This window comes from Talpa occidentalis, unplaced genomic scaffold (assembly GCF_014898055.3).
Source record: "Talpa occidentalis isolate TD23 unplaced genomic scaffold, MPIMG_talOcc4v2.1 talOcc4.12, whole genome shotgun sequence".
Classification (NCBI taxonomy): Eukaryota; Metazoa; Chordata; class Mammalia; order Eulipotyphla; family Talpidae; genus Talpa; species Talpa occidentalis.
In genome coordinates, this window is record NW_023601212.1 from 75,969,872 (window position 1) to 75,997,596 (window position 27,725).

The window sequence follows — 27,725 nt, forward strand, 5'->3', positions numbered from 1 at the left end:
AGATGAATACAGATGAACAAGACTTTTAGATATGGTGATTTAATGTGAAGTGAACCAGCCTATCAGAAATGCTGTGCTAGGGCTGACGTTTCAATACCAACACATGTAATAATTTAAGAAAAGGTCCTCTGCTTCAGAGACAGATTCTTGGTCTGTTCACGCACAGTACTTTCTAAGGCATCACCCAACCTGCCATCTAGTGGCTGGGTGCTAACTGTCCCAATGGATTCTCAGAAATGTCAATTAGGAAACTGCAAGGATGACAGTTAGCAAAAGGGATAAATGATAGAAGATTACATAAACTTTAGGACTAAACATGCATTAAAGTTGAGAGGGCCCCAAAGAGACACAAGTAGGGGGAGAAGAAGCTGGATGAAAAATAGATGAAAATGAAACCATATGCAGTGCAGGTATGTGTGACAGAGGGCAGGTAGGGCAAGCTAGAGAGTGCATAGGTGGGAGAGGGAAGGAAGTGAGGGAGACAATAAGAATGAATGTGGGCAGAAACCTGGTAACTGATTAAGATAAGGCCACAAAAGAATGATAGTACGACCATTTTGGTTCTGCTTCATATGAGGCCTTGCTACAATAAGGTTTCCCATATTAAAAGTGTTCTTACTATTGAAAAAAAAAAATCTTAAGGCAATTATAGTGAGTCTTGGTTCCTTGTATCTAAACAAGCCAGGAGAGAAATAATTCAATTCCCCTTATTTCTTTGAGGTCTACCTAAGTTTATAGTATATGGATTAAGAACAACTGTGAGGGGGGCCTCCGTGGTAGCACGAGGGGTTAAGACGCAACCTATGAATCTATCCACAGCCACTGTAGCACGTGTCCAATCCCCAGCCAGCGAGCTACCCACATGGTACAGCAGACCTGTCCTGACTCCCCCACTGCTCCTCTCAGCACTGTATTTCCATCAGTCTGCCTGTTCTATTCCCCACTCTGTCTCTGGTAAATCCTCTTACACCCTACAACTATGGCCTGTACCCCAGTTCTTGTATGTATAATAAATCTTAAAAAAAAAAAAAAGAAGAAGAAGAACTGTGAGGAATCTCTCTCATTCATAGGACTAGTGATAATCCTATTTCTCTGACACTTCATTCCCTAAGGGCAGTAGGAAAGCATCCATTAGGAATGCAGGTCTGACCTACTGTATGCCTTTTATAGCATTCTCACATATCGTGAAATTATTTTGTAGAATCTCCTTGACAATGGATATCAATATGTAAGAGGCATATTCCCTTTTGCCTCATATTGGGTTTGGCTCAAGCATTGGGCAAGTTCCCAGCTTGGGTTGATGCTGCTGGTCCAGGGACCACATTGAGAACTAGGAAACATGAAATATGAGGAGAAGAAAAATATTTTAAAATATGAACATTTAAGGGATATCCGACAAAGAGAAGCCAAAAAAAGCAACCCAAAGTAGTTAAGAGTAGTACAAGGAGAACAAGGCTAAGTTAAATCATGAAAAACAAGAGCAGGGAGTTCCAAGTAACAAGACATCACAAGGATCCTTAAAATAATTCAAAGTTAAACACATAATATCCCAGCAGAACTAACAATCAATAGCCCCAACAAGCCAGCACACCTTGGTATCTGTAGGGGCATCATGCCCAGGTCAAGTCCATCTCAGTCTCCTACTGTCTCTCCCTCCTTCCCTCTGACCTGACCATTTACAAAATAAAAAGTGGCATGATGTTATACACATGCAAATATATTCATGAGAACATAGTCATCTTAACTTCATTCAAAATTGCTTCCCTCACCTGCTAAGTACAAGGCTCCTCAACAAACCAGTCATCTGAAGTTGGGAAACTTTTCCAACTTGTCAAGAGAAAACCCACTGAAGCTCATTTGTCAGAACTCAGGTTGGCATGGTGTATGGCAAGCACCACCTACAAATATTCAAAATGCTTCTTGCCAAGCTGTAGGAAATTGCCAACCCAGATCTCCAATTAGGCCTTGGAACAACGAGTAAGCTCTTCCACTGTGCATTTTCTAGTATCCATCAACACTGCCTCCAACGTGTGCTACAAGGAGCCAGTCTCCACAGAGGGAACCTGCAGGCTACTCTCACCTCCATCCAATTCCATTTCAAAGTGCCAGCAGCCTAGCAAAAGTTGCTGGCAGTGACTAAAATTAGGCACGGGAAGATGGAAGACAATGGCTGTGAGCCACTGCAAAGGAAGAGTATTATTAGGTCTAGTTTTGTAGATGAGGCCAGCTCCTCCTGTGAAATCCAGGAGAGTGCCTCGCCTTCCTTGTCAGGAGAATTCTGGCTGCACATCACCTTGTGTGCCAGACCAGCAGTGCACTGCCCATATTCCTGGGTTCAGCCAGCACTCTAAGGAGTTGCAGTAAACGAGGAAGCAATCCATCAGTGAGAGAAGCAGGCCAGAGGGCACTGGGAGGTGATCTTCCTTACAACTTTTCATGCCTGGTTCAGAAACTAGTCTGCTGGCATAGTGACAGCAACTCCATTCCATCTTTCAGTTCTCTAATTGAAAACCCAGGTTGCTCAGTCAGCATCCTGCACTGTGTATTTTAAAAATGAGCCCTGGTGAAAAAGCATCGACATGTCATCATTTTCTGCCAAGTAAAACACAGTGAAATAACCAATCGTGATGATAAAGGAATAAATATTAGGGAGACAAAAGGGCATAGAAAAGGGGACATGAGCTGTGACGACAGACAATCACAGTTTGAATCATGAGTTCAGCCACTGAATACTTAGCAAGTCTTTGAGCCTCAGTTTTAATATCCATAAAATAAAAATAATTCTATGAAGTCCACAGAAATATTAAAAATGCTACCTGAGATCATGAATATAAAGGACCCAATAGAACATCCAACACATAATGGTACTCAATCACAGCTAGATATTATTATGATTATTATCCTGTTATCTAAGTACATTAATGCTAATATCTCATAACCTTGGTTGTGGGTGGCGGTGAGGAAATAAAACAGTACAGGGAAAAGGAAAGACTGTGACAGTTAATTTTATATGTCAACTTGGTAAGGCTAGTCAGTTATTTAATCAAACATGAATTTTAGGTGTTGCTAGGAAGGCATTTTGTAGATATGGTTAATATCTACAATTAGCTGACCTTAAATAAAGCCATTTATACTCACTAATATAGGTGAGCCTCATTCACTCATTTGAAGGATTGAAGAGCAAAATTTAAGGTTTCTCAGAAAAGGGAAAATTCTGCCTCAAGACTAGCATCAACCTCGGCCAAGATTCCATCTTGCAGTCTGCCCTACACATTTTGGATTTGCCAATTCCCACGATCAAGCCAGCCAATTCCTTAAAATAAATATTTTCACAGTCTGTCTCTCTCTTTCTGTCTCTCTCTCTTTCTTTCTCTATCACACACACAAATACTCTTTTCTCTATCTCACACACACACACAAATACACACACACACGTACGTTTCATTTCTCTGAAAAACCCAAACTGATACAGATATAGAAACAGAGATACAGACCAACAGAGATAAAGGCACAGGAAAATAAACAGAAAAGAAGAGCGAAGAAAAAAAAATTAGGTGGAACTATTTAAAGAGCTTGGGTCTCACTCTATAATTACTCTGTGATTAATGGAAATGTTCACAGTACTGCCCTATGAAGTCCACAATAGACAAGAAACTTAAAGCAACATTCCATTACATTGTTTATAGTTTGATGGTAATTTCATCTAATACATGTTGATCTCAATTCATTAAATACCTGTTTCACTTTGCCAACTATTTGTTTAAAGGCATACCACTGCATCAAAATGGTATTAAGACAAATTGCATTTTAACTTCAGTTTCTAATAAAGCCAAAAATGCCTTTTCAGCTCATCCCCTGCTCTTTTCCTTAAAGACAAGCAAAAAGAAAAAAAAAAGTTCATTATCAATATAAAACATTCCAGAATTCAGAATTGGGGGGTGGGAGGAAGAAACCTGGCAATAGTAGAAAACATTTCTAAAAATACCCTTATTGGTTTTCATGAAACCTCTGTGACCTGCAAAAAACCACTGAGGACTCTGACTCCTCCTTTACCCGTTCTGCTGGATCCTAGAAAACCTACACTGTGTTCATTCCTGCACTGACAATGGGGCAATGTCCTTTTAATTGTATGAAACTTTATTGAATTAGGCTGGATTTACAGCAGAATGTATACTCTGACAGATCTAATTTTAGTATACGTGCTGCTGACCCAAGCACCACTCCAGAGAGACACAACCTGAAGAGGTATACCTTAGTTGAGTCTCCTCTTCCATGTTTATTTTACTTGGAAACCATTTTAGTAAATTTACTGCATATTTAATTGGTTTTATTGAATATTGCTTCCAATCCTCCAAACAAAGTCTAGAAAAATATGTACACTATTCATAAGTCCTTAGCAAGGTTCAGGAAGTCATTGAAACTTTTTTTTTAAGATTTATTTATTCATGCATACAAGAACTGGGGTACAGGCCAGAGGTGGGGGGGCAGGGTGAGAGGATTCACCAGAGACAGAGTGGGGAGCAGAACAGGCAGACTGACTGAAATACACTGTTGATGGGAGCAGGGGGCAAGACAGGAGGGGGTCTCCTACACTATGTGGGTCACCTCCCTGGCTGGGGATCAAACTCATCCTGTAGATAGCTTCATAGTGCTGCGACTTAACCCCTTGTGCCACCAGGAAGGCCCCATTGAAACATTTTACACATACTACATTATTACCCTCACTTTGCAGATGAGGTGATCAAGGCACAGCAAAATTGGGAGACTTTTCCATATCACATGGTTAACCTGGAGGCAGATGCCAAAGCCTATACCCTCCTCCTGCTGCCCCCCATCAAAATACCATACACACTGCACATACAAGCACAGAGTGACAGTGACAGGGACCTATTCTGATCTGGAGAAAGAAGCTTCAGGATGTTTACCAGAAAGAGCGGTTTAGAATGCTAGGATAAACTAGCAAAGCCATCATTTGGTTCTTAAAATGCAGAAAAAAAGTTGTTAATGATCTCACTTAACTCAAGTTTCCCTGGTTCTCCAATTGATTAGAAATTAAGAAACATTTATCATCGGTGATAATGATCTTATAGAACACACACTTTCTTAAGTCAAAGTGCATCAAGAAATCACCAGAGAATTAACTGTACAAACATTTTTACAGTTAAGTAGCTATATGAGAACACAACAGGCAAAGCAACAACACTGGGTCCACACTGAAAGTTACTTCTCAGGTTTTTCACTCCCTTAATTGAATGGCTGGTTTATTTAACTGTTTCCTTTGATGTGATTTAGCAAATCAAAAAGGTGTTAAAATCCATTAGCCTAACACAAAAGTTCAGTGAATAGCCTCTGTGACAATAAACAATTACAACACAAGCCTCGTCCCAGATACCATAGATTTGCCTATCAGTCTAAAATTCCAGACAGCTGTGAGATTCTCCTTCCCTTTTCTTTCCTAGCAACTCTCCCTTTTCTCTGCTGTTTTGGCCAATTATGGCAGACTGACAACTATGTTGTCTAGTAGCCTCTTCTTACATCAATATTTGATTGCCTTCCATGTAAAACATGCTATTACGTTAATCAGAAATTGACTCTCATCACAAACACCTTTTAAATAGGTCAAATTAAGATAAAAGTCCATGCACTTTGCCTCTATGGAACCGGGACTCTAAACCAGACATTAATGTCAGCATGCAGATTAAATGTCATTAAAGGCAATTTGTCACCTACACACATTTATCTCAATCTGATAATTAGCTAAAGGTCAGACAGATAAACGTGTGTATTTGAATCTACACTTCCTGTCCTTTAGGAAAGGAAATATAGATTCAAAACAAGGCTGAAGGCTCTAAGCAAATGTGGGTAATCTTAAATGCACAAGCCAATTCGGAAAAATTCAACAGAATTAAATACTAGGAATCAGAAGTACAGGAAAGGCAAACTGAGAAGCAGTATAACCAAAGGAGGTGATGTAAGACCTTAAATTCTGAGCACCAGTTTTACAAAATCATTTTTCTTATCTACCTTTACCTAGCAGATAATTCAACCTTTTCCACATAATTTTACTACAGTATTTGTTAGATCTGCATGTTGCAGTCACCTCCCAGAGTGATGGATTCAGGATGCCCAGGCTGAAACAGACGGGCCTCTAATTCAGCCAGAAATAATCTCTTCTCCTTTGCTTCCCGTTCCCATTCAAGTTCACACTCCTCAATATAACTTTTTAGTTAAGAGCACTAATTCTGGTAAAGGTTTTTGCTTGTTTGTCCTTTTAAAAGGACAAGTTTATTAGGAAATTAAGAAAGAAAAAGAAGAGAGGCACCTGTATAGTCACAGGCAGGCAGGAGCGCTGTCCCTGCTGCTTTGCAAAGGGAAAAGTTTGTCAAAGAAATACCTGCATAATGGTTTCACTTATAGCAGGAATATAGGGGAACCAAATAAGACATCAAGTGTAAAAAAATAACAACAGTACAAGACACAACAAAGCAAAAACAGACAATTATAAATCAGAGACATCCTGCAGGGGAGGAGGTGGGAGAGGGATCAGAGGGACAGAGGGAGGAGCACAGGGGACTGAGGTGATGGTGCACAGGTGCAGTGGTAAAGGAAACTCTCTGGGGACTACACCTGAGGGGGTGGGAAGAAGCAAATATTGTTTAAAAATTAACAATGATGGAAAAAATTAAAAAAGAAAAATTATTAAATTCATATGGTAAAAAAAGTCAAATACTAAAAAAGGTACATAATGAAGCAAGTCTCCCTCTTATTCTAAACCACTGGTATCTAGACTGTCACTAGGGACAGGCTCTATGAAGTTTTCTTCCCAGTGTATCTTCCCAGAGATATTTTTCCACTGTATTATATCAAGTATAAATATAATTAAAAATTAGAAACAAGAAAAAAATATCTGTATAGTCACAGATGGGCAGGAGACCTGTTAATTTTGATAAAGTTAATAATAAAAAGAAAATTCAAATGGAAGAATGTAAGAGAAGTTAGGGAAACATTCTAGAGCATCTTCTACTGGAAGACATTCTTGGGGGGATAGAGGCTATGGGTGCAGAAAAGAAGGGAAGCAGGGATCACCCATGTGTATTGTACCTTATAAAATTGCAGGATACGGGTACTTTGGTAGTAGTGTGATGCAGTGACATACATCTGAGGGAGTGGGAATCTAGTCTCCTAAATCATATACAGTATTATAAACCAATGCTACCAGGAACATTCAAAATGCATCCAACTACAAAAAGTCTACCCCTTTGTGTAACATACTATGAATATAATGATGACCCAGATACAGATGCTGACCTCATGAACTGAAAATATCTCTGCTGGTTAGTATGAAAATAGGTAATTGCAATAGAAAGTTGAAAGTGCAAACTATGAACAAACTCAAGATGCAGATATTCAGAGATGCCTTTGACCTAGCTGGTACACAGATGAGAGTGGTGGAAAAGGTCTTCAATCAGAACTCCACAATTCTGATTTACTGATATTGTATTCTATTAAATGTTTTTCTAAAACAATGTTTGGTGTCTATTTGGGAAAAGATATGTCAGTGGCAGGAAGCTGGCAAAGGTCTTAACTAGAGAAATGGAACCATATCCTATAAATAAATGAGTCTATGTGTTTGGCAAATAGTAGGCATTCTACAAACACTGCCAGAAAACTCAACATAATCTAGTTGCATTAATATTCAAATTTACCTTTCCCCCAATCTATCTTGGCTATATCCAGTGTATCCTGGTTCAAATGTAACCACAAAGTAGAGAAAATGCAAGCATTAGAATAAGTAATGGGATATTCTGCTAACCACATGAGATTTATCTGGGAACCAACTATAACAGAACCAATGTAATAAAAGATGCAAAGTATGCTGATGTGTCCTCTACAAACCACATTAAACCATGTATGAGATTTTTTAAAAAATAAACAGATTTTTTTTAATTACCATAATATCAAATAACATCTAATCAACACTCCTATGTCTATCATTATTCTAAAAACTTGACTTTTATGAACTCATTTAACTGCCTCCACAACTCTGTGAGTTATGTAGAACAGTTTAAGTCACAATGTTAGTTAAATTCACCAAGGCAACCGAGATAGACAAGGCTGGACCCAGAAGCTCAAGCTTCAGGGCTTATCCTCAAGCCATGACAATAAAATGCCAGTTATACTGCTACTAGAAACTGCACTGACCCATCATTGACAACAAACATATATTGACTTGGGGAAACCAATGTATAATAAAAAAGGGAAAGACACCACCCAAAAAAAAAAAAATGGTAAAGTAAGTATTAAGGTATTTTATTTCTTACCATAAGCAATAAACCAAGATAGATTATAGGTATTTGGTATGATTAAGGTGTGATTTTGTGATATCCAAATACCTGTAATCCATCATTTTACATTAGAATACAAGTGAGATATATTGAGCACTATGTGCTATTTTTAAGGAATCTGAGTGTGAAAAATTGGTAAAACCATGATTTCTCTGACAGAGAAGAGAGTTGATGAAATAAAGAATTGTGAACAGGAATCAAATCAGTTAAATTTCAGCCTCTGCTTAGCTATAATAAGTTATTTTGAACAAGTCATTTTACTTTTAAGACTCTCAATTCCCTGACTTATAAAAATCAAAAGGTTAAAGTAGGCTTTTGTTGTACTGTTTAGTTCTAATACGGTGTGATTTTGTGAAAATCAAATGGCCATTGATTTTAAAATTCATATGGAGCCACCAAAAACCCCAAATAGCCAAAGCTCTCCTGAAAAAAAAGGGCATGGAGGCATCATAATCCCAGACTTCAAACTATACTACAAAGCGATAATAATCAAAATTGCATGGTACTGGAACAAGAACCGACACATGGACCAATGGAACCGAATAGAAAATCCAGAAAATAACCCACAGATTTACGGTCAACTAATCTTTGACAAAGGAGCGAAGGATATGCAATGGAGCAAAGAAAGTTTGTTCAATAAATGGCGCTGGGAAAACTGGGTCAATACATGCAGAGTAATCAAGAATGAATCTTGATTACTACCTCACACCATGCACAAAAACCAACTCAAAATGAATTAAAGAACTAGACATAAGATCTGAAACCATAAAATATATAGAAGGAAATATATGTGAAACACTAAGTGACATATACCTCAGTAACACCTTTAAAGGCACATAATCCAAAGCACTGATAGTGAAGGCAAAGATAAACAGCTGGGACTACATCAAATTAAAGAGATTCTGTGCAGCAAAAGAGACAGTAATCAAAACAGAGACACCCCACTGATTGGGAGAAAATTTTTGCACACAACACTAATGATAAAGGACTGATCAGAAAAATCTACAAAGAGCAGATAAGACTCAACAAAAACAAAGTAAATAATCCAGTCCAAAAAAAAAAAAAAAAAAGGGGCAGAAGAGCTAAAAAGAAACTTCTCCACAGAGGAAATGCAAATGGCCAACAGGCATATGAAAAATGTTCAACATCACTTGTAATCAGGGAAATGCAAATCAAAACTACAATGAGATACCATCTTACACCAGTGAGAATGGCACATATTAAAAAAAAATAATAAACTAGCAACAACAAATGTTGCCAAGGATGTGGAGATAAAGGAACTCTCCTGCACTGCTGGTGGGAGTGCAAACTGGTCCAACCACTATGGAAAGCTATGTGGAGATTCCTCAACCTGCTAAAGATGGAGCTTCCATATGATCCAGCAATTCCACTCCTAGCTATTTACCCAAAGGACACAGAAACATTAAATCAAAAGGGCACCTGTACCCCTATGTTTATAGAGCACTATTTACAATAGCTATGCTATGGAAACAACCCAGATGCTCAAAAATAGATGACTTGATCAAGAAGATGTGATACATATACACAATGGAACATTACTCAACAATCAATAAAGATAAACTCATGCAATTTGCAGCAAAATGGATGGAGCTGGCAGGGATCATGCTCAGCGAAATAAGCCAGAAAAAGAAAGAAAAATACCGGATCGTCTCACTCATAGCAAGAATTTAGAAAACCTAAATAAGGAACCAGGAAAAACCCAATTATAATAAAGTAAAAATCAAAATCAATAAGCAACTATAAACCAGAGACACACTAAGGGGTGGGGGAGTAGCATCAAAACAAGGGGGAGTGGGAATTGTATGGGGACGATAACCAAGATGAAAATGCATACATTGTGCAAAAAAAAAAAAAAAAAAGATGTAAAAATGTGCAAAATAAAAATATGGTCCACTTTTTTAAAATGTAAAAAAAATAAATAAATATCAGTCAACAGCACTTTGTGACACTGAATATGCTTCATTTCCTTCCATTGTAAATGTACAAATTAGTATGTATGAACAGCAAAAAGGGCAAAGATAAAGGATAGTTTATAGCTTAAAAAGAAACAATACTGTACTAATAAACCAGGGACAGTCCCAAAAAGGGACAGGGACACACACACAATTTTCAGATACTCCAACTAAACAAAGTAATTTGCAATTCTATGGGAGGCTTAATGGTGGTTTGATTTTGGGAGGCCACATGAAGCAGAGACCAAGGAACTGAAAGAAACACACACACACACAAAATTAACAAAACCACCAAGCCTAGATTCTATTCTCAACCTTCTTATAGGCTCTCACAGAAAGAGTTCTGAAAGGTCAGTTAACCTTTTCATCACCGAATTTCTTTCCAAGCTGTCCACTTCAGCCTTACAAATAGTTCAAAATGTGATCAGTTTTTTTTTTTAATTAAATATTTACAATGTTATTGTTTTAACTCCTAATTCTAAAGACGCCTTCCTGTGGGCATTGTGGCAGTGACAGTCAATCTACTTAAAAGAAAATAAAAACTGTAAATACTTGTGTGTGAGAAGAATGCCTAATCTGATGAAGAGGACAGGTCAGTATGTTGGCCCCACAGGAGATGCTCCAGCTAACTCTCTGCAGGGCAGGAAACCAGTTCCAAAGCCTGTATGTGGGAATTCTTGTTTGCACAAGTCATGGGCATTTGGCCTTTCATGAAATGACAGCATAAAGCTCAGAGGAGCACCACTCTGCCCTGCAGCTGTGGCCAAGACTGCAATGTTTAAAGGTTACAGTGATTAAGCACTGTGATTAATTTAGTCTCAGTAAAATCAATTCCACTCAACCACAAATCTCTAATTTACATACCATGGTAAGCGAAACTTGATCTGATCAATATAATCTGAAATTCTTAATAATCTCTCACTCTCTCTTCTCCCACTTTTCCCTTCACCTCCCCCTCCCCAAACAGCAATAACAGAAAATAATCTACATTCTTTTGCAAAGTTAACATGCTCTTTTATTGGGCTTAACAGTTCATTTTTTGACTTGGTTATAAGTGGTGAGAAGTATTAAACTTTAATCTGGATTGCTTCCTAATGGCAGATTTAGAAACTGAGTAGTTGAGGTTTCACAGCATTGCCTGGCCAGGCTCTATCACTTAAACCAGTTCAAAAACACATCGAAGTTCTATTTACCTTCACACCATACCCATTCCCACAATAATACTAACAGTTTGTCAAAGAGATATGCACTTACTTTCTCTCCCTGGTGGACTGTACAGTGTATTAAGAGAAAGGAATGAGACCTACGTGACAGAAGCAAGTGAAACAAGATGAACTGTCCCAGACCCCTCTGATCAAACTATTATGAATTCCAGGGTTCTACAGTGTAGTATCCAGACCAATAATAGCCCACAGAAGCAGCATCTTCCTAGTCACCTCTCCATCCTTCAAATCTACCCTAAATCACCAGACAATCCCAGTGATTAAATGAGAAAAAATTACTGAAAAGGAGGTGCAGTACTACAGAACGAAATACAGAAAATTATCCCTTAGCTAGCAATAACGATGTCAATTACATGACATGAAATTAACACTGAATATTTAGGGCTATCAAACTGACCTCTTAAAAAAGACCATACTTCCTCCTGCTTTCAGTTCAAGTCAGGTCACCCTATCATTTAGAAAATATTCACTTGACCATTAGAATTAGTGCCTATACTTTCTCCATTCTTTTATTTATTTTTTTTTTAAATATTAAATTTTATTTTTATATTCCCCCATACAATTGCAAACGCCCCATTCTGACCCCAATCCTTCCCCTCCCGCCCCCCACCCCCAAAAAGTGTCTCTGGTTCATAGTTTTTTGTTGATTTTGATTTTCACTTTCTTATATTCATTTTCCTGGTCCCTTATTTAAGTTTTCTAGATTCTTTTATTTAAAAATTGCTTTTAGAGTGAGAACCTATTTATACTTAACAATCTTTGTATCATTTTCTTAATGCATTGAGATCTGCTTTTCATACTACTGAACTTTTTCTCCTGAGCTAAAGCAACAGCTTCACTATGAAACCAAGGAATCTCGTTTCAGTCACCCAGCTGCAACTACTAGAAATATGGGCATTATTATGAATTTAAATTTTGAATTATGAACAACTGCAGACAGGGAGAATGAGAATTCTCTATAAGCAGAAATGCAGACTGGATAAGTACAAAGTGGAAAATGATGGCTAGCAGATGCTGAAATACATGGATGTTTACAGAGTAAAATTCAGAAGGAACCAGAATAGAGACATTTCTGAGCCATGACCAGTTAAATACTTTACCAATTTTTCTTAAAAGAAGGTACGGATAATTCATTCAAGAATGAAATTTCATTTCGTTTCGTGTGTTATTCACAGTCGTTCTATATTATTTCTTTGCAAGATCTGTCAAGAAGACAATCCTCTAATAGCATAGGTTGTGTCATCTCAACTAATTCTTTTTTTATTGTCCTCATAAAGCTTCTGAGTAAAGGACACTGTCATTTATTGAGGAAATTATACTATGTAATATGTAGTAGTTATGAATGTTACTTTACAATTTAGATATACCAGCTCAGCCACTTAACTTCTGTCAGACTTTGTGCCATTATTTAACCTCAACTTTTCTGTATTCACATCTATTAAAAGTGGGGATAATGACAGCACCTACATTTCTCTGAGTTTTTGTAAGGACTGCAGTTAAGCACACTATCTGGCTCTTGTAAGCAGTGAACAAAATGTTTACTGCTTATTATGAATCCTTCTCAGGCAATGTCAATGTCACAGATGCAGGGAAAAGAGGGACAAATAAGCTTTGCCTTCCCCCCTTGAGATGGCCACATAAGCTCTTGGTCAAGATAAAAAGGTAAGTGTAACAAGATCTTAGGGGGAGTGGCAGGGAAGAGCAGTCACCAAATTTCATCTCTTCACACTTCAGATAGTGTTGTTTGGTTATAAGAAAGCAATTGACAACTGCTACCATCACAACAGCTGGATATTAGGATTTGAGAGATGTAAAAAAAAAAACAAAAAACAAAAAAAAAACATTATGTTCATTATTTTCTTGTTCCAAGAAAATGGCAACAGTTTAGAATTCCATGTATTGTGGCTGCCTAAAGGGAAGGCACCGCATAACAACAAGCAGCTTATTTGAAGCCACTTGCAGGTACAAGTCCCAGAAAGCTGGTCCATGCCAGTTCCAGATCACCTGGTAAAGTATGCTGGGCCATGTACTCCCAAACATCCTGTGCCAGCACCAGGACAAGAACTATTGAACAAGGTCACCCAACCTGTTATCTTTCTTACTGTTATGAGTCAACCTGAAGAGGTGTGCATGTCTCTGTGTATGCACACAAAGGAAGCAAAGCCTTGAGTGTAAGTGTGCACTGAAAGAAAACTACCCAAAAAAGCAGAGAAAAAGATTACAGCATTTAAAGCATAGACATCAATATTGAAACCTTGATTCAATGAGCAAACATTTATTGAGGATGGGAGAAAATGCTGCTGTGAGCACCAGGAGTTATGGAATGAAAAGACCTCGACTATTTCTGAGTAGGCAGGTTTTATTTTTAAGTATTGTCTCAAAGTCATCCCAGGAAAACAAAAGTTAAGAGGAATGATTTGGGCTGGATATAGGCCATTTCTCATCCTTCCAGTTAGTTAAGGACAATGCCTCATTTGGTGATTTATTGGATTTTAAATGTTTGTCTCTCTAAGCTCCCTTTTAACCTGAGATAAGAGTAGGATTCAGTATCAGAGCTTCCCACAGGGAATGGAATCTAACCAGAATCTCATAATATTTTAATTGTACTATATTTATTTTACAGTTACTTTCTTACAGCAAGTGATAGTGACTGCCTCTTTATTACAGTAACATAATATTTCCTTTTAAATAAATGTGTGTGTGTGGAGGGGGAACAAATCAGTTAAGAAAAAAATATGCCTAATGAATAACTACAGAGATGAAACTCCAAAATGGCAGAAGTTGAGCAGAATAGCAGGAGACCATGTACTAAGTTAGCAAGCTGAGAACTTAATACACCCTCTATGTCATCCCTTCAGCTATGTTAAACTCTCATTCTGCTGTCCATGAGTCAAGACTAGATCACATTAAGAGACAGTGGAAAGTGGAATGCAGACAGAGGAGCATGGGTCAAGCATGATTAAATGAAGTCATGTCAATTCTCATGCCATCATCCAATACAACAGTTCTTCCTCTACACATGGGGTTGAGAAGAGCTGAAAGTGATTCTGGCTTAAGCAGAATTCCAAGATCCCAGGATGGAGATCCTTGTCATCTCTTCTGCTGGGTGCTCTGACTTTAATAAGATGTGAATTTCAGGGGACAGAATTTATTTTTCCAACCCATGTTAGTCCTCAAGGCTTAGGCAGTCAGTAAATTATTGCCACCAGCTTTAGGAAAGGAAGCAAGTTTTCAGGCACAGAAAGATTAATAATCAAATCATATTCATTGCATCACAGGTAGGTACAGCTGCAAGCCTGAGGCACAAATAATCTTTCAGTTTGCAGCTGTATCCCCACATTTTCACCTCTTGCTGCACCAAACTTTAAAGAGAATTCTTCCATTAAAGTGTGTTTTCACTGAAATGTGCTAGCTCCTATAAAAAGCAACCATATGGAAATTTTTTATATAAAATGTTCTTTCTCCTCCTAATTTTTCTATGCCTGCAAAACACACACATACTGACGCATACAGTGTCTTAGTTACAAAAACTCATTTCTCTACAATCCAAATCTAGAAAATCTTGCTAAATGATCATATTTTTGTATTTTATACTGAATGTATATATCTTAAAATTATAAGAAAAACCATCATCACATACTCATTATATTGCAGATTTTCATTCAACTGAAGTGCATGGGCAATATGTTTCCTCAGTGTCAGCATGGTGTGCTTTCAAATAATAGGCTTCATCTGATCTTTCTGGTTGTGAAGACAAAGAGTCTTCTAACACCATTCAATAAGCAATGACCTATAAAGGATAATGACATTACTATCTACACTGGGTCCTTGAAAAGTCCCACTCTTCACTCCACACATAATAAGGAGGTAGGTCTACACACACAAGGAAAGGAATGTGGGTAATAAGCTAAAGGAAGGGTCAAGGGGGAAGTGGAAAAGGAAGCAGGGGAAACAACAGTGGAAATAGAGCAAGTGACAGAACGAAAGGAAATGAAGACCAAAAAAAAGGTATGAGAAATTCCTGGCTTCAGAACACTCAGCACCATAAAGGCCTATATTTCCACATGATGTGTTCCAGAAAATGGATTTTAAAATCCTGTGTGAATTAAATAAACTGACATGTTTATAAAGAGGGCCTCTTTTCAGAGAGCTAAATATATGAACCATGCAGGCAGAAAAGAACTGCCTGAGATGAGGGCCCAGGCTCAGAGTTAACAGTGTCCAAGCCATGCCCTCCAGCTAGCCTTGCTTGTCTGCCACTTCCAACTCCTTGCTCTAGGAGTCCAGTGATTGTCAAATGATGTGCTCATTAACTCTCTGCATCCCTCCCCTCAGAGGATGGCCCAACTGATAGTTGTGGGGACCCAGCAAGGAGTGAGTGAAGATGAATACGGGGCAGGAAGGAGAACTTACGGAGCTAGGAGAAGATACCCTCTCCAAATAGCAGTTCTGACAAAACAAGTCTGGGCCTGTTATGCCTCACAGTAAAAGAAAAAGATTTAGTTCCTCAAGCAGAAGGACTAGATGTCAATTCCAGAACTAAGAGCTCAGTATAATAAAACTCTTTACTTAATTGTTTCATTATTCAAAATGAATGACCACTTCAATCCTCAGTAGCACCTCTCATATAGCAGGTCAGTCATAGGTAGGAATCTGGGAGTTATGACTGAGGTCTGTAGCAGGGAAAAGTTTTTGTGGAAATGAATCCTTAACCTGTGGTATCTGTGTTAACTCCAGGGGCTTAGTGTCAAAACAGAACTGAAATTAAACACAGCTAGTTGGTATTCAGAGAGTTGGAGAATTGGTCAATGGTATAAGTAAAAACAGTTAAAATATGGAAGGAAAAAAAAACTGGGGACAATATCATAGGTACTATAAATCGTGTTTATACTGATTTCACAAATTCAAAGAAATGAAGAAATTTTAGTGATCTGACTACAGTATCAACCAAAAAACACTCAATTTCCAAAATCTCATAAATTCAAATTTTCTCAATTCATGTACTATTTAAGTTTGCTAATATTTTAAAATAGAGATGTGATCAAATCACAAAGCCAAGACAAAATCATGTAAAGTTTTGGACATTAGCAGAGATCTCAGTGCTTTCAGTAAAAAAGGTCCCTGCCCATTTTATAGACTTATAACATCAAAAATGCACTACAGGCAAAAGAAAGGATAGATTACATACAGAGAAAAGATAGCTTAAACTAATGATCATACATAAAATAAGTATAAAATGAAGCAAGGCACAGAAGAGTAGAATACACAATGCATGTTAATTTTTAAAAGGATTAGCTAAAAAATAATTACCTATCAATAAAATAAAAAAATCAAGTTTCATCTGATCCATTTATTAAAATAAATTCCAGATTTGAATTAAGTGTTGGTTGTACATAATAAAATCATAGAATAAAGGAGAACAGAGGCTAAATCACTCATTTGTGGGAGAGAAATAAAAAGAAAAATACATGGATATGTATATGCACTTAAGGCATTCATAAAATACAAACATGTCTAAGCAAATATGATAAAGGGCTAATGTAGCACAGGACATGAACAATTTACAGATGAAACACAAATAATGAATATGCATGAAAAATGTCCACTCTCTCTGCAGCCACTGAAGTGCTATGATAAAAAAAAAGTGAGCAATCATTCACTGCAAACACCTGTAAAGATATAATTTATCTGATGATATTTGAGGATGACAAGAGCACACAAGTATTCTTTGTATTGTGGGAAATAGAAAATCTTAGGTAAAATGTAGCAGGAGTCTTTAAAATATTGAGTTCTTTTCAAGAAAGATGAACTCATGGTAAACAACCAAAATCTCAGAGACACACAGGATACAAACACTACCTCACCTCTCATGTATTTGTGACCGTGGGCAAATATTTAATGTTGCTCACCCTCACTTTTCTCTTATCTAAAACTAAGAAAACTAGTCTTTAAGAGATTCATATGGGGATTACAACATGTAAAGCATTTATTACATTGACTGTAACATAATGAATGTTCACTATATCTTAGCTATTATTATCACCATTACTACTATTACCAAATCCATTCTGGAAAGTGACCATTTGTAAGTATTCATATAAAGCATACAAGAGAAATAAATGCACACATGACTGATGAAAAAGATATCTATAAGGGAATATGACAAATGTAAGAGTAATTATAAGAATTACAAATGATTTTTACATTTTCTGCTAACATAATTTCCTTTGCATTTCCTAAGTTTTCTGCAAAGACCATGTTCCTTTTATACCTAGAAAAACTATTTGAAAGAAAAAAAAAGGAAAAGTGTACTCTGAGATTTTTTAAATTTTCTATTATAGTAAAATTTAAAGAAAACCAAAGTCATTTCTAGCAAGTATCTTCTCTATGTGAAGCCCATTTTCTGCATTTATCTTTTTGTTTCCATCTTCACTGGCAAAAGTCTAAGAAAAATAGTTAAAGCAATGGGTGTCAAAAGAGCAATTAGAGGTAACTAGCCATGTGAAAAGCTAGTATTTCACTTGTGCCCAATTTTACTTAGCTAAAAGCTAGGGAGACAAACAAGGATGTCAGATTTCAGAACTCTGCTGCTGAATTTAGAGTATAGAGAAAACATGGTCGGAAATCATGAAGAAATCAGATTCTGATGGAAGCAAAGCTACAGAGTTCACTCTCTCTAGCCCTTCCCATTTGCAGAGTAAAACCCCAGACACAAAATGGCTGCAACAGAGATGAGGCTGCTAAAAACATTTGCAAAGATATGACAAAGCATACTGTTCAAAGTCTCCACTGGCTCCCCTCTGCTCTCTTCCTGACCCTGCTAAGAGGATCAGGGGCATTCGATCATTTTATAAAGGTAGCACACAAGCAAACTTCTTTAGAACTGGGGAGGGGGCGATCAAAGCTCTTATACCATCTGTCTGTGGAGGGGGAAAAAAAACATAACAGCTGGTGCAAGAGTAGCAAGATGTTGGTCCTGGAAGTGACAAGATGGGAAATGACAGGAAACAGCTTTTCACTCCTCCAACAGCAAAAGAAGCGTGCAGCCTGTGTTCCAGTGTTTGAAAACCTCCAGATGCTGCTCTAGTCTCGCATTTCCATATCTTTGTTCAGACAACATCTGAAAGCATGCCTTTTTTCTTCAAGCACTCTCTTTCTTTGGAGGGATATACAAAGCTATCAAACACAGGCTTCTCTTCCTTCTTTCTCTTACAGGCAATGTGGAATGAATTTTAAGTGTCACCATGGAAGAAAAATATGTACAAATAGCACCACGTGAGAAACTGTTTCCCCATGGTCTTTTTCAAGAAAAACTTACTACATGCTCTGGTTTCTGTCATTTTGATAGTTAAACTAACATTAGATTTGGAAGAGAATTTCTAAAAAGCTGAGGAATAAAAACCCTACAATGAGCAGTGCTCTGGGGATGAGGCTCTCTGGCCCAACTGACCTCTTGGAAAATGGGGGGCCATGACTCTTTTGCCCACGGCATTGAACACTAACACATGCTTGTATTTCCCTTCACTTTAAACATGGCTTATAAAGTTAGAAAGGAGGTCACATTATAAGCAATAGAGAGTCCAATATCAGAATTTCAAAGAGTTGGCATGCAATATTTATCACATAGTCTGATTTAAAGTCCCATATGCTAAACACATAAAACTAATGTTCTAAGAACTCTGGAATATGCACATAAAAGATAATAAAATACACTGAGTAAACTTTAAAATTTTATTTGATGCCACAGATGACAAGGTCTTTGTGGTGACTTCCAATGCTCTACTTAGTCTGTCCCTTTGCTTCACCTTTCTGACTTCTCCTACTTGTACCTCCTCTTATACACTAACCTCTAGTCACACTGCCTCCCCTTTAAAGTTTGCTTCTGTCTCAGAATCTTTGCAGTTACCACTCCCTCTCCCTACAATGCCACATGCTAGTCTCAGGAGTCATTTCCTCAGCCTCCCCAGGTTTCACTGCTAACCCAGTGCTGAAATGTTACCTTACTAGTGACAGGTTCCAGAACATCTTATTTTAAATAGCAACAGCCCCCACCTCAACATGATTTTGTTTTCCTGCTTTATTTTTCTCCACTGCTTATGATTTCACCTGACATTGCTTGTATTTTATTTCTTTACTTGTGCATTGTCTCTCTCCCCCTGTAAAAATGTCAGTTCTACAAGGACAGAGATTATAGGTTGATGTATTCACTGCTACATCTCTAGCATCCAGAGCTTGGATCACAATAAATAATAAGTTTCTGAAGGACGAATAACAATCTGAATTTACAAATGAAAATGTAGGTACAAATAATTAATTTTACATTATCTTAAGCAATATATGAACAGTTGTTTACTACCCCTTACAATTTACACACTGCTACCACGAACATTCTCTTATTGAGTCTTGTAAAAGACATGGTTGGTGGGCAGGAACAAATAATTACTGCCATTTTGCTAAGAGTAAAACTGAGCATGAGTGAAATAAAATGAAATTTTTAAAAAATGAAGTGAGGGCATGCAAAAAATTGAAACTAGACCACAACCTCTCACAGTGCACAAAAATCAACTCAAAATGGATAAGAGAACTGGACATAAGACCTGAAACCATAAAATATATAGAAGAAAATATAAGTAAAACACTACAAGACATACACTGCAATAACATCTTTAAAGACTCATCACCCAAAGCAAATATAGTCAAGGAAAAGATAAACCCCCGGGATTACATCAACTTGAAAAGCTTCTGTACAGCAAAAGAAACATTAACCAAAACAAAGAGACACCCCACTGATTGGGAAAAAAGTCCTTGCACTCCATTCAACTGTTAAGGGACTGATCACAAAGATATACAAAGAACTCACACAACTCAACAAAACCAAAATAAACAATCCAGTCAAAAAACGGGCAGCAGAGCTTAATAAAGACATTTCTCCAAAGGGGAAATGCAAATGGCCAACAGGCATATGAAAAAATGTTCAACATCCCTTATAATCAGGGAAATGCAAATCAAAACCACAATGAGATACCACCTTACACCAGTTAGAATGGCACATATCAAAAAAACAAGCAACAACAAATATTGGCGAGGATATGGTGAAAAAGAAACTCTTCTACATTCTGGTGGGAATGCAAACTGGTCCAACCACTATGGAAAGCTGTCTGGAGGTTCCTCAGTCTACTAAAAATGGAGCTACCATAAGACCGGCAATTCTACTCCTAAGGATCTACCCAGAGGACACAAAAACATTGATTCAAAAGACCACCTATACCCCTATGTTTATTGCAGCACTATTTACAATATGTAAAACCTGGAAACACCCCAAATGCCCAAAAATAGATGACTGGATCAAGAAGGTGTGATACATATACACAATGAAATATTATTCAGCAATGAATAAAGATAAACTCATGCCATGTGCAGCAACATGGATGGAACTAGAAGGAATTATGCTTAGTGAAATAAGCCAGAAGGAAAAAGAAAAATATCGGATGGTTTCACTTATAGCAGGAATATAGGGGAATCCAATAAGACATTGGTGTAAAAAAAATAGTAACAGTTCAAAACACAACAAAGCAAAAAAACGGACAATTATAAATCGGAGACATCCTGCAGGAGAGGAGGGGGGAGAGGGATCAGAGAGAGGGAGGAAGGAGCACAGGGGACTGAGGTGATGGTGTATGGGTGCACTGGTGAAGGAAACTCTATGGGGACTACACCTGAGGGGGTGGGGGGAAACAAATATTGTTTAAAAACGAACAATGATAAAAAAAATTTAAAAATTTTTTAAAAATGAAGTGAGGACGGGGCTAGGTCCACTGTTCTTTCCAGTATCCTAGACTGCCTTGCAATTATGTAAAAATCATGCTATAGTCCTTTTTTTTTTTAAGATTTATTTTTTATACATGCACTGGGTACAGTCAGAAGCGCAGGAGGGTGAGAGAATTCACCAGAGCCAGAGCAGGGAGCAGAACAGGCAGACTGATGAAGTACACTGCTAAGGGGAGCAGTGTGCATGGCAGGAGACGTCTGCACGCCATGTGGGATCCTCGCCAGCGGCCGGGGATTGAACAGGCGCTGCAGAGGCTGCGGGCAGCTTCGCAGCCCAGCACTCAACTGCTGTGCCACTGGGGAGGCCCTCTATATTCCATTTTAATAATTAACTGACCCATAAAACACAATGTCCATTTCTTCCAACTTAAAGTCGGTAAGTGCAATAATTTGATGATAACTTAATATAACCTTATTTATAATTTTACATCTAGGTATGTAAGAGAGTAAGGGGACAAGGTATGTAGAATGTTACCTTTTGTATTTTAACAATACATTTTTGCTTTTTAGTAGTAGTTTCTTAAAATACAACAGGTAGCAAAATGCATTAATTGTGAAACCAGCATCTGAATTCTAAGGTCTGCTACTAGGGCATACAGCTGGGGACCAAGCAGGTGAAGAATGCTTAATCACTATTCAGTTAACAAGAAAAAATAAAATCTACTTTATTACTAGATAAATACCAAATTCTGTTTTTGAAAAAAAATGGCTCTCAAAATGTGCATGAATTATCAAAATATGTATGAATTATTATCTGTGCTTGTTGGCATGCTGTGACCCCAATCACTGCTGACAGACACACCTGGATCCTTCCCCTTCCTATGTAATGTAAATGTGACAATCACCACAGCATATTCACATTCCATATTTTACAACACCAAGGTATTTTGCACAAAGTATTGCCTACTTTTGGGATGTCACTATTTTGACCTGGCAAACATTCTTCTGGTCATTTTAAAAAATGGTTTTGTCTACTTCACAGTAACTTTCCTCGTTCACTCAAACCATATTTGTCCCTCTGGGTTTCTACTCATCTTGCTTTGTATCATAGTCAAATATACATTTCTTATCAACCAAAACTCTCCATCCCCCTTAATATCCATTTTCCTCCCTCTCCCTCCCCACACCTCCAAATTTCCTTTAAGGACCAGGTCAGGGTAGAATCTTGGTTAGCTCAGAACACTGATGATTTTTTTTAAGTGAAAAAAAATTTTTTCTTTTACAAATTATAAATAAGTTTATATTAAGTTATCATCAAATTATTGCACTTACCCCAAAACACTTACCCTAACTGCAAGGCAATTAGCTATTCCTTCCAGTGGTGCTCGAGGACACAAGAGGGGCCCTGTTCCCACTATAACTCAACCTCCATTTCCCTCAATTGTACACTTCACAAGGAGTCTATTTGACAATTGCTTCTTTTCTGCTTATTGGATTTATATGTAACTGATGCATTTTGTTGTACCTTTCTTAAATAGGTAGCCTAAGGTAACATAACAAAAATAACCAGTAACAAAACTTTTAGCTAACTCTGGCCATTGGTTTATGGTCTTAAAAGAGCTTCTCAAAGTTAAGCTGAGGTTGACTCCTCAACATGTATCTTGCCCTTCCTCTAATCTTAGAGGGGCAATGTCCCTTCAGGAACTGATTCCAGGCCTATGTGAAGACATCAGAGTCCTCTTATCCTCCTTACCAGCAACTGGTCAGGAACTCAGGCCTAAACAATCAGAACATTTCAATCCAAGGTGACAGTATTACGTATAAGCCTAAACTGGTCCAGAGAAACATAAGAAGAGAACTTTCATTCTCTGTCTGGGATGAAGTCAGCTTTCTTTCAGTCTCCCTCAATATCCCCACCCACACTCCTACCCTCCCCCAACTAGCTGAGCAAATCATATGGCCCAGACTGCTACTGGTGCTCTTTCAGAAATAGTTCAGAGATGACAATGACAACATGATTGCAAAGGGATGAGACAGGAAGAATCAACCAACCCTGAAGCCCTTCCCACCTTCCCACTGTGAGCCAATAAATTTCCTTAATGGTTAAGTTGGAGTTTGGTATTTTGATACAGTTGAAAGCATCCTGACTTACAAATTTAGTGGAATTCTCTGCAAGTTAAAATATCTGTTGGAACCATTTCCACACCATGCCTTAATTCAAAGCCATATAAAAAACTTAATTTTATATGATACTGATTATCAGTCAAAAACAAAAATGCAATTAATTTTAGTCTAGTTATGTAACAAAGCAAGATATGATATATCAATATGAAATAGCACCACATTCTATAACTCAAAGATGTAGTCAAAAACAGTCGGTCAGGACCAACATAGATGTGTCATACTGAGGCTTGCACAATAAATGGACTGGCTGCAAAACTGTTCCTTTAAACAGTGTTTGTACTGGCTGGTGTGACATCTATACTGTAAACAGTGCCTACATCTTCACCTAGTGACAAAAGCAGAAAAGCAGATTTGCACTCACCTGTGAATAAAACATGGAATTATGACTTAGGTCCTGAGGGTACTAGGTTAAGGAAAAAAATGGACGTTGACTCTTAAAACCATGCTTTAACTCCTCTCTATACTACTATCTCCAATTCATCCTGAGTCCAAGAAAGAGACAAAGAGCCATTTTGCAGGCTCAGATACAAGCATTCCTGTTAAATTCCAAAAGATACCTTTCTATGTGACTTCATCTTCCTCTGTGTAAGCAAAGAGTTACACATGTTCTTTTCTAAGGCCTCTTTCTTTCTGTTCTGCAATGTTAGGTCACATAACTAATCAAAGATTCTGTGTTCTATTGTACGCATGAGGACTCCTATCTTAAATTTGGCCTACTAATCTCAGTACTTATTCATAAATATTTATTAGGTGTCTATTGCGTCAGGCAGCGTGCTTGGCGCTGAAGAAATAAAGAAATAAAACATAATTTGTACAAGACGGTAATGATAAATAGATCCTTGCCTTTAAAACAATCCGTGAAAACACTTTACAAAATGTGTAAAACTGAACCTTCAATTTTTATGAAGTAGCTCATCTTTATTTTGATAGAGGGAAAAGAGTTGTGACTTTTTTTTTAACTTAATATACTTCAAAAAGAAGCAACTAATGAACAGAAAGTTTGGATTTATATTCTAGAACCTAATGTGAACAAACTTTCTATTTTTTTTAGATTATAAAGGCTCTGAGAAAGAGAGTGAGAGAAATGCACAACCCAGAAATGAAGTGACCTGAACTCCATCTCCTGGAAATAAATGTTGATTATTAATGGTATTTTGTAATGTGTTCTATAGGCTTTGTCCCCAAGCATATACCAATACTACAAAGCATATTTACGGTAATGTGTAGTTAAATGTTTTTAACTACTGCATTTCTATATAATTTATTACTGCTCTATTGTGAAATTATTTTAAAACTGATTGTATATAACTTGTACAGAGATAAAAAATAAGGAAAAATAAAATCTTTTTTTAAAATAGGATCCTTACCTTTGGAATTACAGACCTGTGGAAAGGCTGCTATAAGTATAAAAATCTTTGTAAACTAAATTAAATCCAAACACTTTATAAGATATCTAAGCATTAATTCCCACTTTTCAAAGGTGAAAGTAATGAATAGGAATCATGATCTTTTAAGTGCCAGATGAATTTTAGAACTAGAAGGAACCTATGCCTCAAATCAAAATAAGATGTTCTAAGTGGGTAATGAGGAGGTATTTCCAAAAATCAATTTTAAAAGATTGTGCTTCTAAGCCTGCCAAAACCTCAGACTCATAATTTTCATCCTAGTTTTTCCTTGCTATTTCTGCCAATGAAGCATGAGATAGTAAGAAACCCTTTCTGCCTGTGATGATCAATTTTATAGCACCTTAACCTGGAAGTTTTTTCTAGTTACTCCTAAATTAGTTTGTTATCTTTTATTGAACAGAAAATATGTCATTTATAAATTCTGAATCTTTGATGGTCTTACTCCTCAAAAGTGCGTTCTGTTTCCTCAAACTTTCATGAGGCTACCAATATTTTTCACTTACCCCCAATGAGCATCTTATAACTGCTGATTTAAAAATAATAGTAACATTTGACAAGTTAAATGTCTTTAACCCACTATCTAAAAAATAGTATTTGACAAGTTAAATGTCTTTAACCACAATCTGAAAATTCCTCTATGAGTACAATTTTACTCTTTCTTTCCCAAAGTAGCTTTTAAAAGCCCTAAGCTTTCACAGCTATTTGGATCTTTTGATTTAGAGATTAAGAGTGATTTATAAATAAGCCAAAATGTGTAGACTCTGAACATTAACACTATTGTGATTTGGAGTACATCTTATCTTCACTTTTCCCAACTCTTTCTCTCCAAACACACACAAAGTAGTCACAAAACTATCTTGTTCCAGAGTCTTATTAAGGATTTAAAACTATCATTAGCTTTATTACAGGTTAAGACATATCGCTGATTCACTGAATATGTCAACTAAAAATTGTGTCATCTGTCTCAATTTTCTATTTTTACAGCTGGATCTTCAAGCATAAATTCATCTTTTGCCCAAGTAAATCTTATTCTGGTCACGGCCCAGATCACCAGAATACAGGTGTATCCTGTTTCTCCTACCCACTACAGGTATGATCCCTCCTACTTTGTATCATTTCAAACTGTATCTTCATTCTAGTCAAGGACAAAATTTGAAAGAAACAGAGCCAAGGATAGACATCTATAGAATGATCCCAGAAGACTATACAGTGTAAAACAAATTTTCTTTAACGAGGACCTTAGAAAGCTATAAAATTAATTATACATCTTGACAATCACAGTGGTACCTAACGTATATTTTTCTATTTGTTTACAAAAGGATCACAGGGGACCGGGCCAGAGATCTGGCTGAAGTGCAAATGAATTGTGTCCATGACATGCCTCTAAATTAAACTCTCAGTACTTTTGCTGAAAGATGGAATTAGTGAATTCAAACTGACTTTCTGTAAGTATTGTACTTACTTTTCTCATTTGTTCTGCACATACTATTCAGAACCCAAGTAGAGGTTACAAAATCTATTTACATTGTTTTTATTAAAGCCAAAGCATGCTCTCCCAAGATGACAATGAGTCTGTAATCCATTTGCATCAGTGGCCAAGAATCCCATTTCTAGGTTCCCTTAGAATCTATTCTTCTACCTTGAGCCTATATTCCATCTGCCAAATATCATATTCCACTGTTTATTCAGAAAATCATTTTTTTCTTTACAGACAGATCAAATGCAAAAATAGAATTAATGAATTTTGCATTCTGTGTCACCCAGCAGGATACTAACCATTATGTGCAATAATCACCATTCTCAGAATAAAACTTATTACAAAAGTCCTAACATTTTTAATTTTTGACATTTGTTAGTACTAGCTCTTTTTCCAGCTAGACTGAATAAGCCTCCCAGTATCTAAAAGTCCAAGCTTAAATCAAGCAAGCTTTCTGTTGTCAGGCAGACCATGCTAGTGTAATATAGAAGGCTAGTTTGAATGCCAAGATTCTGTCTAGTCCTCAGGAATTGGTGTTCTGGCCAATAAGTATACAGTCAGTCGCTACCAAAATTTCTGTCGTCGTTTTAAAGGAGGCAGACAAAAGAACAACCCCCTACGATCAGATAACTAGAGACACTGGCCAAGAAGTGGTGCCATCTGCTAGTCTGGGTAGAAGCGAGGTCGAAGAGATAAAAGGTTGGAAATGGGGCAGGAGGGACTTGTTTAGTCATCTGCTCTAATTATTATCATCCTGTTCTGTGTTCAATAATTTAAGAGAATGCAAGACACATATATATGTTCAAATAAAAAGTTGAAGGAAGAAGAGTGTTTTAATATTCCTCTCTCCCTCCTCTTCATTTCAAACAATTTCCATAAAACTTCCAGATGAAGGAGAAGGCAAACATTCCCCTCTGAGATGAGGGACTATGAAGGTATTTTCTAGTGTTCACTAGATCTAGATGTCCTACTGCTGATATTTTAGTTTGGAAAATAAATTTAATGTATACAACTGTACACACCTGATATTTTAACCCTAATGGCTTGACTTAGCTTTTTACAAGAATATTTAAATATTCGAATAGAGGACCAGTAAATGATATGTAAGCATAGCATTATCTGAGCACTATCTGAGGAGGGCCCTGTGATATGGGATATGAAGCTCTTTTTGATCCCACCATTGTCCACCTCTTCTGACTAATTCCTGCCATCCTGTCCTTTTCAAATTATACTGCAGTCATTCTATTCATTTGTAGTTCCCTGTTTATACAAACTGAAACATGCTTCTTTGTACAGCTAGTCCTATTACAAAGTTTATTTTGGAAATATGAATTTGCTTCAATGCAACT

The 27,725-nt window shown here is 37.1% G+C and overlaps 1 protein-coding gene and 1 long non-coding RNA gene across 10 annotated transcripts in view; one reads left to right on the forward strand and one right to left on the reverse strand.

Annotated features, from left to right (window-relative positions):
• AUTS2 (activator of transcription and developmental regulator AUTS2) overlaps window positions 1-27,725 on the reverse strand; it is a 1,093,480-nt gene that overhangs the window by 683,983 nt on the left and 381,772 nt on the right. The window lies entirely within an intron of this gene.
• Window positions 8,120-26,338, forward strand: LOC129145514 (uncharacterized). Its single transcript, XR_008551202.1, has 4 exons — window positions 8,120-8,293; window positions 24,545-24,709; window positions 25,884-25,989; window positions 26,219-26,338. It is a non-coding gene; the product is annotated as an uncharacterized LOC129145514 (long non-coding RNA).